The sequence below is a fragment of the Motacilla alba genome, chromosome 1A (assembly GCF_015832195.1).
Source record: "Motacilla alba alba isolate MOTALB_02 chromosome 1A, Motacilla_alba_V1.0_pri, whole genome shotgun sequence".
In the NCBI taxonomy this organism is placed as follows: domain Eukaryota; kingdom Metazoa; phylum Chordata; class Aves; order Passeriformes; family Motacillidae; genus Motacilla; species Motacilla alba.
The window spans coordinates 34,421,906-34,436,668 of NC_052031.1; the positions used below are offsets into that span (position 1 = coordinate 34,421,906).

At 40.0% G+C, this 14,763-nt stretch overlaps 1 protein-coding gene across 2 annotated transcripts in view; it reads left to right on the plus strand.

The window, feature by feature from the left end:
- Positions 1-643: 643 nt before the first annotated feature.
- The window catches only part of FRS2 (fibroblast growth factor receptor substrate 2), a 51,801-nt gene continuing 37,681 nt past the window's right edge, over positions 644-14,763 (plus strand). For both annotated transcript variants that reach the window (XM_038153837.1, XM_038153836.1), the window contains exon 1: positions 644-776. The gene's annotated coding sequence lies outside the window, so the exon portion shown is untranslated. The remainder of the gene's footprint in view (positions 777-14,763) is intronic.

Genomic DNA, 14,763 nt, shown 5'->3' on the forward strand with positions numbered 1-14,763 from the left:
CAAGATTCACTGTAGATCACAGTGTCTTCTGGTCCAAGACCTGTCACACGTATCGGCCTGTAAAGAGGGAACAGACACGGTGACACGGAGGTAGCCAGAGCAAGAACAAACGTGCGGGGTTTTTTTGCACAGGCTAACAGGAGTGTGAAGCGTTTCCACAAACCTGCACAGGTGTGGCACCTCCTCTGGTTCTTGTTTCCCGCATCAATTGTGCCGTATCTTTGTTTTTAATTTGCACAGTGCCAGCCTTCGCGTTCAGTCGCACGTAGCACAACCTTACTAACACAGCCCGACTCCGACGGCTGCAGGTGAGGAGTCACCGCGGCAGCGCCCAAAGGAACAGCGTGACACCGAGCGCTACAACAGCCAGAGCAAACCGAGCCAATTCTTCCCAGAGCTGTGCGTGCAATTGCAGCTTTTTATTTTTTTTTTTTTAAACCTGAGGAACCAGTAAGACACGCTTCGCGGCCGCCTCTCTCCCCGCTGGCCCCGCGCCGCTCCGGGCGCAGCCCCGAGCCGCCCCGCCGCCCGGGCGGTGCCGCTGCCGCTGCCGGTGCCGGGCCCCCCGCCCCGCCCGCCCCGCGGCTCCCCGGGCGCTGCCCCGGAAGGCGATCGCGCCGCGCTCCGGAAGCGGAGCCGGGCAGGGTCCGGCCCAGAGCGCGGCCCTGTCGCTGCCGCGGTCGGAGGCGCAGCTGTGCCCCGGCCCGACGCGGGGCCGCCGTCTCGCCCGTCACAGGCGGCCCGGCGCGGCGGCCGGCGCGGGGCTCATGGCCCAGGTGGGTGCTGATCCTCGCCCCCTCCCGCGGCTCCTTCCCGCGGGGTGCCTGGCCGGCTCCGCTGCCGCCCCCTCGCAGTGGAGCCCCCCGGGCCCCGGAGCAGCCCCTTGTCTGGGCTCCTCCCGCGGGAGCCGGGCTGGGACGTGCCCCGCGGTGGGGCCCGCTTCTCCTTCCCCGTGGGTCCGGGCGCGGGAGCTCGGTGGCGGCTGGGCCCCCGCGGGCACGGGGGGCTCCGGCCCGGGGCTGTGTCTGGGCGGGGAAGGCCGGGCACGGAGGGGGATCGCTGCCTTATTCTGGGGCTGGGGCGGGAGCGGGGGATGGACGAGCGGAGTGCCAGTTTAGGAACAAAAGACGAGGCGATAAATTCGTCCCTGCTGTAGCCGTGTCGGAGGCAGGTCTGGCGCGGGGAGCGGTCCCGGCTGCCTGACCGCCTCCTCGTTGCTCGGCGTATCTGATGCTCGTGTCCCATCTCTTGTCACCCGTCAAGCCCTCGCACCTTCCTCTAGGCCAGCTGTGTCCGGCACATGCCTGCCAAGATAAGTACGTTTGCTATCCCGCGTCTCAGCAAACCCGGGGCCGTTCGAGGTGGGAGCCCCGAGACCGATTGAGAGCCCTGTCGGGTCAGTGGCTTGGGAGCCGCAGATGGAGCCTGCCGGGGGAAGGGGACCTCCCGGCTCTTGGAACGGTCGCTGTGCATATGAATGAAAGCGAAACCGAGCTCACCTCCTCGTCATTTTAAACTGCCCTTCCCCTGACATATCGCTACGTGTAAATGCAGCAAGGATAGATCTGAAGACACACTGATATCAAAAGGTGTCTCAGCACTGATTTGGCTTGGGTGCTCATCTAAACTTGAAATTTGCATGGTTTTTCATCTTCCTGGTCATTGCGTCTTGCTCACAGTCATTGCATAAGATGCGATAATCATAATTAGAAATCACTAGGGATGTTGTTGAATTGTGAGTTGAAAGTAATGCTATTATTGCAATGAAGAAATAGTGTAGAAATCAAGATAGATTTTAGTAAGTTTTTTGAAAAAATTACCAACTGTTGTTCTATACTAATATTTTTAACAAGCATTTTGTTTGTGACTTTTAAATATTCCTGGATTTTTTTTAACTTTAAGGCCTAATGACAAAGTGATGTTTAGTGTAATGAACAAAAAGAGTTCTCTGAGTAAATCTTTAATGGCATTAGCAGTAATTCCATATCATGAACCTGTCATTTAATCTGTTCTGCTAATTCTACAGTGTATTTGTACTTAGCAAAATGAAAAACTAAAACTAATTTTTAAAGATCTATTGCTCTGTTAAAAATGGCTTGGTATTATGATATATGGGTTCCGATCCAATAAGCATTCTGTTTTTTTTGTTGAAATCAGCAGAACTGCCAGGGAAATTTATTGTCTGTTTTCCTTGGTTAGCAAGTGCATTTGAACAGCGCACCTGTCTATGCCTGCTTGAAAGAAAACTTGTATCAGTATAAGTCCCCAGTTCAGGTCCAACTGCTAAATCCACGCTAAAGGGGACAAAATTAAGAACCTTATTCCTTGACAGAGAGTCCCTGAGTTTATTTACTTCCATGTCAAGAATGCTTTGAAAATGCTTGTTGAAACAGTGTGCCAGCAGTTGTATGAATATATGGTTAAATAGCTTACCAGGGCTTTGCTCACTTTCCAGTTCAGTGTCTTCTCTCAAGTGTTGGTGGTGAATGGTAGTAGAAATGAACTGTTCTTACTTCTCTAAGATTTTTATAGGCAGAGTACTTTGGAACACTTTTTCATCATACAGGAAATTTCTGTTAAGGAGAAGATCAGTTATCTTATAAAATGCTGCTGTAGGCAGGTGGTAGTCTGTGGAAGAATCTAGCTTTGTAAGAGAGTTTCATCAACTGGAAAAATATAATGTATGGCACTTGGGAAGACTGGTTTTCAGGAAAAAGTATTTGATTCTTCAGTTCTTGAACTGTAGTGTTACTGGGTCTTATCTTTTGAATTGATAGGATTATATTTCTTTTCTTTGTTAACTGGATGAACATAAACGTACATTTACTTTGCATGGAAATAGTTTTCTGCTAAATTTAACAATTCAGTTATAAATCCCATTGTTTATAAATTAAAAAGATCGTTGCTAACAGTCTGAATTCCTACTTACGATACTTTGATCAAAAGTTAGTTAGCCTGAAAGTAGCTACCTCCATGTTTATTAGGTGTCTGATTATGACCTCATTGAAACTGATTTTGTTCATTTCTGTGATCACTGGCACTTGTAGTTTAAGCAAAACAACTTTTTGAATAATGGATGAAATTCACTCCTGAGTGCAGAGGTTTGTTAGATGACTTAAATCACCAGAACCACTTAAATTCCTTGTAAGTACTAAACTGTGGTGAAGATAATACTTAACATGACTGCAGTTTTTTTATTCCATGTATGTTCTTCTTATGCAGATATCTAAAGTCACTTAATCAGTGATGTTTTAAACAATTATCTGGTAAAACTGTTAGAGAACTAACAGTTTCTCTAATTGTTAAGTTCGAGAAACTAATGCTCCCTCTTTTTTGTATGGAATATGAAGGGTAAAAGTGGTTAATGTAGTGAACTGGCCTCACTTCCTGCTTCTTGTGCCCAAGTAGACTATGGCTGCTTAGGCTCCTGCAAAGATTGGAATAACGTTTAATCTTCGGAAAAAAATTATTAAAATAGTCACATTCAGCTGTGCAGGCAAGATGAAATTTAAAATGTGGTGGTGTCTGAATGTTTCCACAGCATCCCAAGCTGATAAAAATTGGACCTCCCACCTTCCCAGCTCCTTCCTTCTTTTCCTTCCTTGTGCTGCTAAGGATTGCACTGGGAACTGGTTCACGAGCATGTACTGGCTGAAAATCAGCAACTTTTTTTTTTGTTTTCTTGGTAGAATTGTTTTTCAGTTGACTTGGCACCCTGAACCAACTTACCTGGTAGTTGCCCAGCCGTCAGTGGCTGTGTGAGCAGAGGAGTGGGATCCCAGAGGGGCACGCCACAGGCCGCGAGCTGTGAGGTTGGTGCCGGCAGATCTGTTGGTGTTGCAGGACTCCAGCCTTCGACCTGCTGCTCCTGCTTTGCGCTGGCACGCAGCTGGCACAGACCAGCTCCGCCATTGAAAAACATGGTCCTGTTTGCTTCCACCCTGCTCTGCTGCTTCCTCCTTAGTGCAGGAAATACTTGTATGGTTGTGTGGTGAGCTGGGCTGAGGACTGGACTAACCTGGGGGAGGGGCAGGCAGGGAAGGGTTCGCTTTGAGCTGGATCAGTTTGCTGCACAAACATTTGTGCTGGCGCAGAGATGGGGATGGAAGCAAGCAGTAAGGGGAGCAGGGTGTGTCTGTTTCTTTTGGTGACAGTGACACATGATGCCAGTTTAAAGTATATTTGATACTGGCCTAATTCTGTGAAGTTAAAATGGTACAGCATTAAAGGGTTTGAAGACATCATTTGGTTTTGGTTCATGGGAGTGTTTACATCTAAGACCCCTTAAACCAGGGTAGTGTGTGTCTGATTTCATTCTGTGCTTTGAAGGGATTTTGGGGGAAGAATCTGGTCTTTTGTATAGTAACTAATGAAAGAAAAAAATCTTTGGTACCTATTGTTTCATACAACTGGTGCTCATCCAATTACTGCACAAATGAATTTCTTTGGCATGTATATTGAATTTTTAAATTTAAAAAACTTGAATAAGGAAAGTTAGTGATCAGTGTCCACTAAGAAAATTGCAGTGTATTTTGCAGTAACAAGCAGCTAAAGAGACAGCATAAATCTATGAAAATTATGAGGGTGATGTAAGATACACATGATAACTTCACACAGTTTCTGGGGAGGCAGTCTGTGACTTCTCTTCCTAAGTAACTGTAATGGTTAGTGGTTTTCAAAATCTGTCTTATTCAGCCTATCACAGAGGTTGTTGTTAATGTTTCAGGATATGGATAGGCATTGATTTTTGTCTTTTTTTTTCCTCCCCTAATATCTGTGAAAATTGTAGATAGAGTGTCCCCCATCCATTTGTCTCTCCTTCTCTGCTGTAGATTAACATGTGTAACAATCCTTTCCCCCAGAGAAGCCATATGCAGTGTCACATGCTTCAGGCATAATCAGCCATTAATGGACAGTATTAGCTCAGCCTACTTTCACTGGTCAGTTACCTTGATTAATTTTTCCCAAAGTGGATAAGTGTGCTCTTACATGATTCACTCTGCTGCAAGTCTGTATGGGCGGCAGTCTCTCTTTGCTCAGTGGTGATGAGTAACTGAGCAGTAGGTACTGATGGAAGAGATGACCTATCTGCAGCTCCTAAGTAACGTTTTCTGTAAAAATGTAATGGGTTTTATTTTTGTCTGCCACTGATTTTTATCAAAACGATTTGAGGAACTGTTGGCTGAAAACTGCTGTCCAGAGATGTGTAATTTCATGTGGAGTGTGCAGATGGTATTTTGGTTGTGTATGAGTTGTAGAACAGCAGTTGTAATAGACTTTCAGTCTTCTGTTCTTAAACATCATCTTTTGTTGTTGGCCCTTCTGTGTAATCAGATGTGACGATTCTTTTTAGACTTGAACTGGTGATAAACAGGTGTGTGGTGCTTTCTCATATAAGTATGTGTGCACACAAATGTCTGAGTACGTATGTTATGTATTCTCCAACTGTAGTGTACTTTTCAAAGCTTCGTCTTCACTGCATCTGGCAGGGTGGCAACAATCATGATGGCAAATTTAGTTCAGTCTTTATTGAGTTCCCTCTTCCTGCAACCATGGGATTCTCCACAATTTCAGTTTTCTTCTCAAGCTTCAAATGACAACAGAAATAATTACCTCTTGGCTTAAATAAAAAGAACTAATAACTTCTTTCTGATGTTTATACAATAAAAATTCATGATTATTGCATGCTTGGGACTGACTATATGCATTCTTTTCTAATTAGTGGAAATGGCATTGTGATTACTGACTGTTTCCTTCTCATGTCATAGAGTACTTTAATTTCATGTTTTATTTTGTTCTTTTCCTAAAATGCTTTTACGTCCATATGCGGGGTAGTGAGATGAGAAGCTCCTTGTCACAGGAGTGATATGCAGTCTGTCACTGACTTCTCAGGCAGCCCAGGGTAATCCCTGAACTTTTTACTCGAATCTCAGTCAACAGAGTAATACTAATATCTGCGTTAGGCAGTGTGTTCCTCTCAGATACTGCAAATGTAAAATCCTTGTGTTGCATGGCATTGCAATCATACCTGACCATGCTGGATGGCCTTTATTTACTTCAGCTTCTAGAATCAGCCAGTTACTACACGTGCTGTTTCTTCTCACAGAACTGGGATTTTTTTGTTTATTTTTATTTTGTTATTGTTTGGTTTTGTGTTTTTGGGCTTTTTTTAATAGATGTTTAGGTTCTGTTTCAGCTGTAGATAGAAACACCTCTGTGTTGGTACATTTTTGGACCAGGATTTAAAAAAATACCCCAAATGTAGGTTTTAATCTTATCCTTTTTCTTTCCTTTATTTATGATAAATGCGTATCTTATGGAAAAGATGCTCAAGTGTATCTTGCCATTCAGCTTTTTTTTTGTACCTGTGTTTGTTACTTTTCTGTGAGGAAAATCTAGTTCAGAAATACCATATTAATTGTCTGTGATTGTAGCAAATATAAAATACTATGGGCAGTTGGCATATCTGAGATAGTGATAGTTTTCCTATATGTATGCCCAAGTCAGGATAGACTAGAGCCCCATGTTGTCAGTCTGAAGAACTGACTCTTTTCCTTGGTTTTTCTTCATAGTGATTTTGGTCCTGGCAGGGTTGAGGTGCTGCTGCTGTCATTTCCACAGTGGTGATGGTTTCTGTAAATTACCCCTGATCCGAAGTGGGTGCTGCTGACTCAGTGGTGAAAAGTTGCTTTAATTTCCTGCCTTTCGAAGGGTGAAATAAACTCTCTATCCCATATACCTGGATTCCTGTGTTTTTAATGCAAGATACAGATCTTTGATCTCTCATCAGAGCTGCAGTTTAAAATAGTGTGTTGATATTTTCACTGCTCTCCTGTCACTAGAGAAGTTAAACTGCATACTGTATCTGCTGGGATTGCACACCTTGACACAGATGAAGCATTTGTGTTTCACGAAGATTTTCTTCAGTGCTTTGCACAGGGATATTACCTTCTTGTGTGATAGTATGACACCTGGCACAATATGCAGGTGGAGACATTTCATTCTTACCATTATTTATTGGGCAAATGTGATTGTAGTAATACTGCTTGCTGAGAATCATAAAATATCATGATTTGGAAGAGACCCATTTATGTGGACATTGGAAAGATATTCATCAGCACAATACCAGATGAATTTCTGAGATTAAATGTCTTTATTTCATTACTTGCAAGATGTTTGTCAGGGTGGAGAGTTGACTGATTTTTGCCATGCTTTAGGATAGTGAGACATTTTTTTCCCTAATGGAGATGTTGAAGCAGTTGCTTTAAAGAGGGAACTCTCACTGTTTCCTTTGTTTCTCCTGCAGAAATGCAAACTTTAGTTTATATTTAAACTTGAAGTGAGAAATGAATGATCTAGTGCTGTGTTCAGTCTTGGTAGCAATGTATCAATCTTATGCTGAGCCTGTCTGAACTGACAGCAGTAGCTTTTTGCTTAGCAGCGTGGCAGAGCAAAGCTGAGTTGACTATGCAGCAGTTATCCTTCAGACATGGCTACATTTTTCAGTCTATTTATGAGTATCAACAAACACTTTATGCATACTTTTGCCATGCATTGAATGCTTCTATTTTCCTTTAATTTAGCTGAAAACTAGTAATGGAATTCCTGAGGTTTTGAATGGAATAGCTCTTGGCAAGCCTAGGGTTTTGAAACCCAAGGCAAATTAAGATACCAAGCAAACACAGGGAGGGCTACTTCTTCAGGGAAGTATGTTAAGATTCTTCTGACATCTTAGCATTTGTTGCAGAGCTTGTTATTATTTTTTTTAATCTCTTTGAATTACTCCTTTAAAGCACATTTGTTGTTGTTTTTCTTTTAAGAAAATCTTACTGAAACATGAGGGGACCTTTTTATTCCCCTTGATGTCACTCAACAAGTTTAGCCTTTTCAGGCAACCATTACAAGTAGAGGGTATTAGACTACTTTGTAGCTCTCTGTATTTTTCAGTAGTTCCACACTGATTGAAGCATGTCGTTAGAACATAAATTTTAGTTTAAATAAAATACAGTCTTGCTTTTAAATCACCACAAAAATTGTAATTGAAAGTAGTTGCTGTTGTGTATCTGTCAATTAAAAATTATTTAAATTTTCAAAGTGTAGTTGGGCTTTTTATAAAGTGCATAAGTAAGCTGTTTTAGGTTTGTGGGAATGGGAGGATGTATGATGTAGGGAAACTTGCCTGGCTGTCACAGCCTTGACCTCTCCTGCCTTTGTGGTGCTCCTTGCTGCAAGCATCTTTCCACTTCTGTACCCTCTTCCCACTGACCCCAAAGTGTGCAACGTTCATAGAAATCTCTGTACCTTCTATCTTTAGGTTGCTGTAAACTTTGTAGAGTTTCATGGCTCTTTATGTGTCTTCATTCAGTCCTGCATTTCATGTAAGTGTTTTTAATCATCATAAATATTTTGAATGTTTCAGATCTCTTTATCTTCTCTCTCAAACTTAACTCATTTGCCTGCTGTTTGCAATGCTGCTGACAGTGCACTAATCCTCCCTCGCCCAGGGAGGGCACTTGTTTGGGAATAGCACTTTCTTCTTATTATTCTCCTTGAGTCCACAGTCATGTTTTATTAATATACCTCTTCCTTGTCCAAATAACATTTTCAAGACCACATTTTCTTTTTCTGTCTTTGCAAATGAAGTTTCTGTATCTGCCATCTGGAGTACTTCAAGTACCTTCTCCCTCTGCTGATATTCCTATCTCTGCAATCTGTTCAAAATACAGCTGCTACAATTTTTCAGTAGTCTGTTACTTTCCTCATCTAGCTAAAGCTCGCTTATTGTCTTTGAATTCAAAGACCCCTGTCTCATATTTCTGCATCATAGTCTTTTTCCTTGCTACTTTTGGCACTTGAATCTGTCTTTTTTTCTTCCCCCCTCCATGTCTTTTCGCATGTTTCATGTCATATACTTTGATTTACAGAACTTCTGAGATGTTATATATGTTAATACTATTACAAGAGAAAATGACTGCACCTCTGACCTTTCTTCCTGGGTATTGGTTACCTGTTGTCTCTTTGCTTTTGCAGATAAATAACATTTTAAACTATGCAAGTGGACAGAGATACATGTTACCTGTAGATCTTTTCTTATAGGTACTCAGGAAATGTATGTTGCTGGATGTCTTTTAAATCTGATTTATTTGTCCAGTGATTTTACTTTGGAGTAAGGTGCACGAGTGGCATGCTTTAAAATCTGTTGTGTGAATAAATACAGTGTCATATTTTGTGGATGTTTAGTATCATATGTGATTGCAGTTAGTAAATACCGTTTTCTGCACTTTGCAGGTTTCTTTGGTGAGGCAGATGTAATCTGTAGCTTTTATTGAAATAATATAAAAATTGAATTAAACTGGCAATCAGAGTAGTATTAAGTGCTATGTCATATACTTGACTTATTGTAGAACTAATGCTAATATTAACAGAGGTAATACTTTTTTTTTGGTATTAAGGAAAGCCAAGTCACTCTTAAATATTTTTTCATGTTTCATGAAGTCCCAAAGTTTCTGTGGCTTGTGTTTTGCATTTTGTTTGTGATTTTTGGGGGGTTTATTTTGGAGAAAGGTAAACCACTGTGGCTACTTGTGATTTGAGGCTTTTTGGCTGGTAATATAATAAAAAAGTAAACTAGTTATAATAGATAAAATAATAAAGTTTAATGTACAGTTTGCTGTATGTGTCTTAGAAATGTTTTAGGATAGTATAATTAAATCGTTGTGAATCTCTTCTCTGTCATGGCAACTGCCTTATGTTTTCTTCTCTTAAAATCTGCTGAGTAGACTTTCATAGCTTGAAATTGGGAATGTAGTGTATGTCTCGCTCCTCAATTTGTATTGCCATAAATGTAAAAGGACTAGGGCAGTGATAGTGTTAATTTTCTCAGGTTAATACTAGAGTAAGCTGAATGTTTCCTGTCAGACTATACAGTATTTGTGCAGCCAGGCTGGACAAAGTCTTAAATTCTTAAATAATTGTCCCCTACTTTAGGCTACAAAAAGCATTTAATTGGCAAATATTCAGATCTCAGTAAGAATGTGAATGCTTGCCTTCTTATCTCTCTGATAGCTATCTCTTTCTTCATTTGCTGTACAGGTTTTGGGTGATGGTCTTCAGTTCCTGAAAGGGCTTCCTCTGTGCTTGCAGCTTTGCTAGGAAGGATGCCATTATGTTAATTTTTGTGTTAAAAGGTATTTAGTTAAGACTTTTTAGATCTTAAAAAGAACAAACAAGCTAATATTAAATCCAGTCCAATAAATTGTTCTCTAAGTTTGAACTTTGTGGTATTTATTTAGTATTATATTAACAATGTTGTTGTCCCTATAGTTAGAGAAATTCTGAATAATACATACCAATTGGTCAGTCCTGCTAAAAATTCCTAAAAATTGTTGGACTAGAAAAGAATGTGTAGAGGAAATGGAAAAGGGAAGGTGCTAAACTCTCAGACAAGCTATTTTATTTTTTTATATTTTCTTCTCTTTTATTTTTTTTCGGTAGAGAGGTGAACCTTTCTTGTGCAGTACTTATATTCTCCCTCCCTAAGTTCCAGAGCATTTTCTGATAACAGAGCTTTGGAGGGCATTTCCAGCTCGTCCTGTGGCTCTTTAGTTCTAGAGCAATGTGTGTGTTGTCTCAGAGGTACAACATATACCAGAAACTTAGATAAGCTTCTAGTTTCTGTAGGACTCTTTGGTTTAAGTGTACATTATGACTCTTATTTTTAGATACTTATGGCCACTTAGGGTCTTGAAATATTTCTGCTAGTAAAGTGCAACAAAGTGCTCTTCAAAATCTAAAGTTCAAGTTATTTGTCTTGGATTTTCTCTGCCTACAGTGTTATGTTGATCATCTGACCTCCACAAATGTGTTTTCTTTTACAATGATTTTCGTCCCTAAGTGTCAGTACAGTGTATTTATTGCTTGATAAATATTTATTTCTTTTTGCTTTGGAGTTCGTTATTCTGTTAAGTCCCTATTCACTAGTCCCATAGAGCACAACTTCATGTATGTCTGCTAAATTTAAATTTATTGCTCTTGAAGAGTTTGTATTTCTTATTTCAGCTGTAGTATGGAATTCTATTTGTTAAATAGATGTACTTTACTAATTGTAAATGGTATGGTTTTAAAATGGTTTCTTATAAAAGTGAAAAGCAGTTTAACGTTATCAGTAGTATCAAATTAAAACTACCTCTCTGAAGGTTTGATTGTGCCATTACCATACCAGTTTAGCTTTACTGGTTATAAGCTTTCCATAGGAAGGATTTTTTTTTGAAGTTGTAGGATGATGTCTGAAGAGAAGAAACATGTTCGGCTGAGGCCTTGAGGACAGGCTAAAGTGGTTAATGACAAGTGGTGTACTCTGGGGGCAGATCTAAATAAGTGATTAAATGCTGACTACCAGGAGATACTTTATGCTGATTAGTAGAGATGGAATCAGTTGTTATGTGACGTGTCAGACAGCTCTTGCACTGATGACAATGCAGTGGAACTATTTCATTGGTGTTGACTTTTAAAGTGAGCAGTGCGTTAAGGAGGGTGCGCTGGATTCTTATCAGTAGTGTCCTATCATAGTGTATTAGTGAGCTTTTAAAGTAGTTACACTTTAGTTTTATTCTGTATGAAATAATATTTATTGAGTGTGCTGTACCAGGGAAATGTACCTTCCATAATCATGACTTCAAACAAGGAAGTATCACAGAATACTTCTGATGATGGTATAATAAAGTCTAGCAGTGGTGAACCCTAGAAGTGGTTTTTTTACTTAGTACTTTGACCAGTAAATATTGTGGTCTGACAGCGATTTCTGAGAGGTCTTGGTTGTCATTCATTGCAAAGGCTTTCTATGAATTAATTCCAATACCAGAGTATTTCAGTGGAGTCACATCACTGATTACCTTCCAGTGTGAATGAACTGTTTTGAAGGGGGTAGTTGTAGGAAATTTTGTAACTACATAGGGACAGGTAAAAAGAACATAAAACTAGAAAGAATAAGGGAGTGTTGTCTTTGAAATACAAGTCTAGAGTTTTGAGTAAAATGCAACTAAAATTGTTACCAAAAATTGTAGCCAAAAATATTTGATGTTAAATTTTGTATGTTAAGAGCTATTTGCTGAGCTGCTGATAGGCTAATCCTAATAACAGAGTTTATTTAATCCTTTTTGGAGCTTCAAAACTGTATTTGTGAATATATTACTCTTATGTTAATGGTGAAAGTAAAATCATTGTTACATGGAAATTTGGCAAAAATCACAGAAATCTAGAAGCTGGATTTCCTTTGGTCATTGCTAAATATTGTATAATTTGGGACCAGGGACTTTGCCTTTTTTTTTTTTTTTTTAATATTTTAATAGAAACACTTTATTTCCCAGGCTTGAAAGTTTTGTACTGGTGCAGATGCACAGTGAGTAGATCATTCCCCCTTTCTTTAACTATATTTTCAATTTGTTTGAATAGCACAGTTCTGCCCAGTATCTGTACACTTGGGTGAAGTGGTAACACTTAAACTGGGTGTCAGCAGGTTTGGGTTTTAAAGTCAGAAATGGTGGTGGCATATCTAGGGGCAGGTAGTGCGCTTCTATCTACAGTTTGTTTTGCAATCCTCTTGCACACCCATGATTAAACTATTTGTAAATGAGTTTACAGTATGGTTTTATGGTGTTTTTTGTTTGTTTGCTTTAAGAGGCCATGGTGTAAGCTGCAGCAGTTCAGCAGCTGATTTGTGAGTGGCTCAGTGTTTGTCTCCTGAATAAGGTGGGGATTTTGGTGGGGGGCTGGCACCTAGTGAGTACAGTGAATTTATTGGCTGGCTTTTTGGTGATGGTGGTTGCTGCTTCCCAGAACTTCATTTTATTTCTAAGAAAACTGTAAATGCTTCTCTATGAAGTGTGTGCATTCACAGGCGCACATTAGACCTGTGCCTAATGCAATGAATTGTGCTAGTGGGTTTTGTGGTGCATTGCAGCTTTTCATATGGATTTTAAGCATTATTTATAAATCTAATTTAGTACTTTTTTAACTAACAAAGCTACTAGATGTGCTTCAACTAAGGTCATATTTCACAATTGATGGCATAAGTCTATAGTAGTGACTTGGCAGAGATTTTAAACACTTAAACATGTAATGAGACTTCTGATAAGTGTCCACTTTAGAAGATTCCCTAGGGAAACTCTCAAATGAGTCATGTACAGTACCACACAAGTAGCAGACTGAGTTCTTAGAATCCTGTGATTGCTTCTGGTTCCCTAGGCTATCTGATGACCATCAAGGAAGCCTAGACTTGCTGGAGGTTAAAGAACTCTGCTCTTGCTTCATTACACAGTAAGTTACAAAAATGGCATTAACATACCCATACAAATTTGTCCTATCCAGTTTGGTCGTAGTTCAGTGACCATAACAGACAAAATGTATTGCCTCAGCAGTCAAGAATTAATGCAATTTAGGTTGAATAACAGAAAAATTTCACCACTGGGGTTAATTGATTCATGCTGTTACTGTGTGGGGTTGTTAGAAAGGGCAAAGTTAACCAGCTCATGGTCCTGTTTGAAGGTGTAATAGGGCTGCCTGCAAAAGTCACTGCTGCAGTAGGAGAATTTATATCAGCCTGCAGCACTAGGCAGGTTTCAGAATCTGACAGCAGCCCTCCTTGCATCATACTACAGGCTTTTACTTGCTGGCATAGCAGAAGCAAATTATGAATATAATCTTGTTGTGGTTTTCTAACTGCTTCTTTTCCCTTCTGCACTACATTTTGCATCTCTCACTTGAGGCTTTACAGGTGTATATAGGATGGCTGAAATAATGTACATTAAAACTCCTCCTTGTTAAATAGTGTTGACTTCCAACTAAACTGAACAGTTTTCTTCTGCTGTAGTTTAGGGGGTAATGTACAGAAATTGAGCTGCATATTCAGATAGTCAACATAAATGGGTTGGAATTTATGAAGGAGTGTAGGGATGTTAGTTTACTAATACTGAAAATGTTCAGAGTCAAGTAATTTACTTGGAGTTGTACAGTGGTATCAAAGCACATATGTTTACAAACACAGTAATAATTCACTTCTTTTAATGATCAGCTATTAGAGGGAATACTCCAGTTCAGATCTAGAACTGGACTTGTGAAAACTTGCAGTGTTTTGCACAGGTGAGCAGCCTAAAGGTTGGATTAAAGCAGAAGTTGTAGGAGCTGGGCAAGATAGGTAAGGCAGTGAATCAGCACGGGGAATTGTATGGGAACTGATAAAGAAGGGGGACTTGAAATCAGTCAGGAGGAAGCTTGATTTTCAGGAATTTTGTGTGCTTGCTTTAATTTATCCTAATCTTGCCTGTTACATAAAGAATTTGAATTGCTGTGTTTTGCTGTCTTAACATTAGCTAATTATCATGTTTCGTGGTTCTAAATTACTTTCAAAATCCCTGCAATATTTTTAGGCAGGGATAAGTGGCTTCTGTGCTTTTGGGTGTCTTCCAGTATATACAAAGGGGGTGAAGTAAGTGGATAGTGTATCTGGCATTAAAATACACTGTAAGTAGCATAATGATTATTTCACACTGCTTCTGTAACTGCATCTAAACTTCCATCAATTCCTTTCTATTTCAGTTCTAGAAAATAATGTAACTTTTGCAGATTTTATTGTTGGGTTGCAGTTTCTGTAACATACTGTTGTTGACTGATTTCATTATTTATTGATGGTAATATGTTGCTCTGACAGAAACTTGTGTTTTGTTTGCTTGTACAGTGTTAGATGCACCATTTTCATTTGCTTTTGAA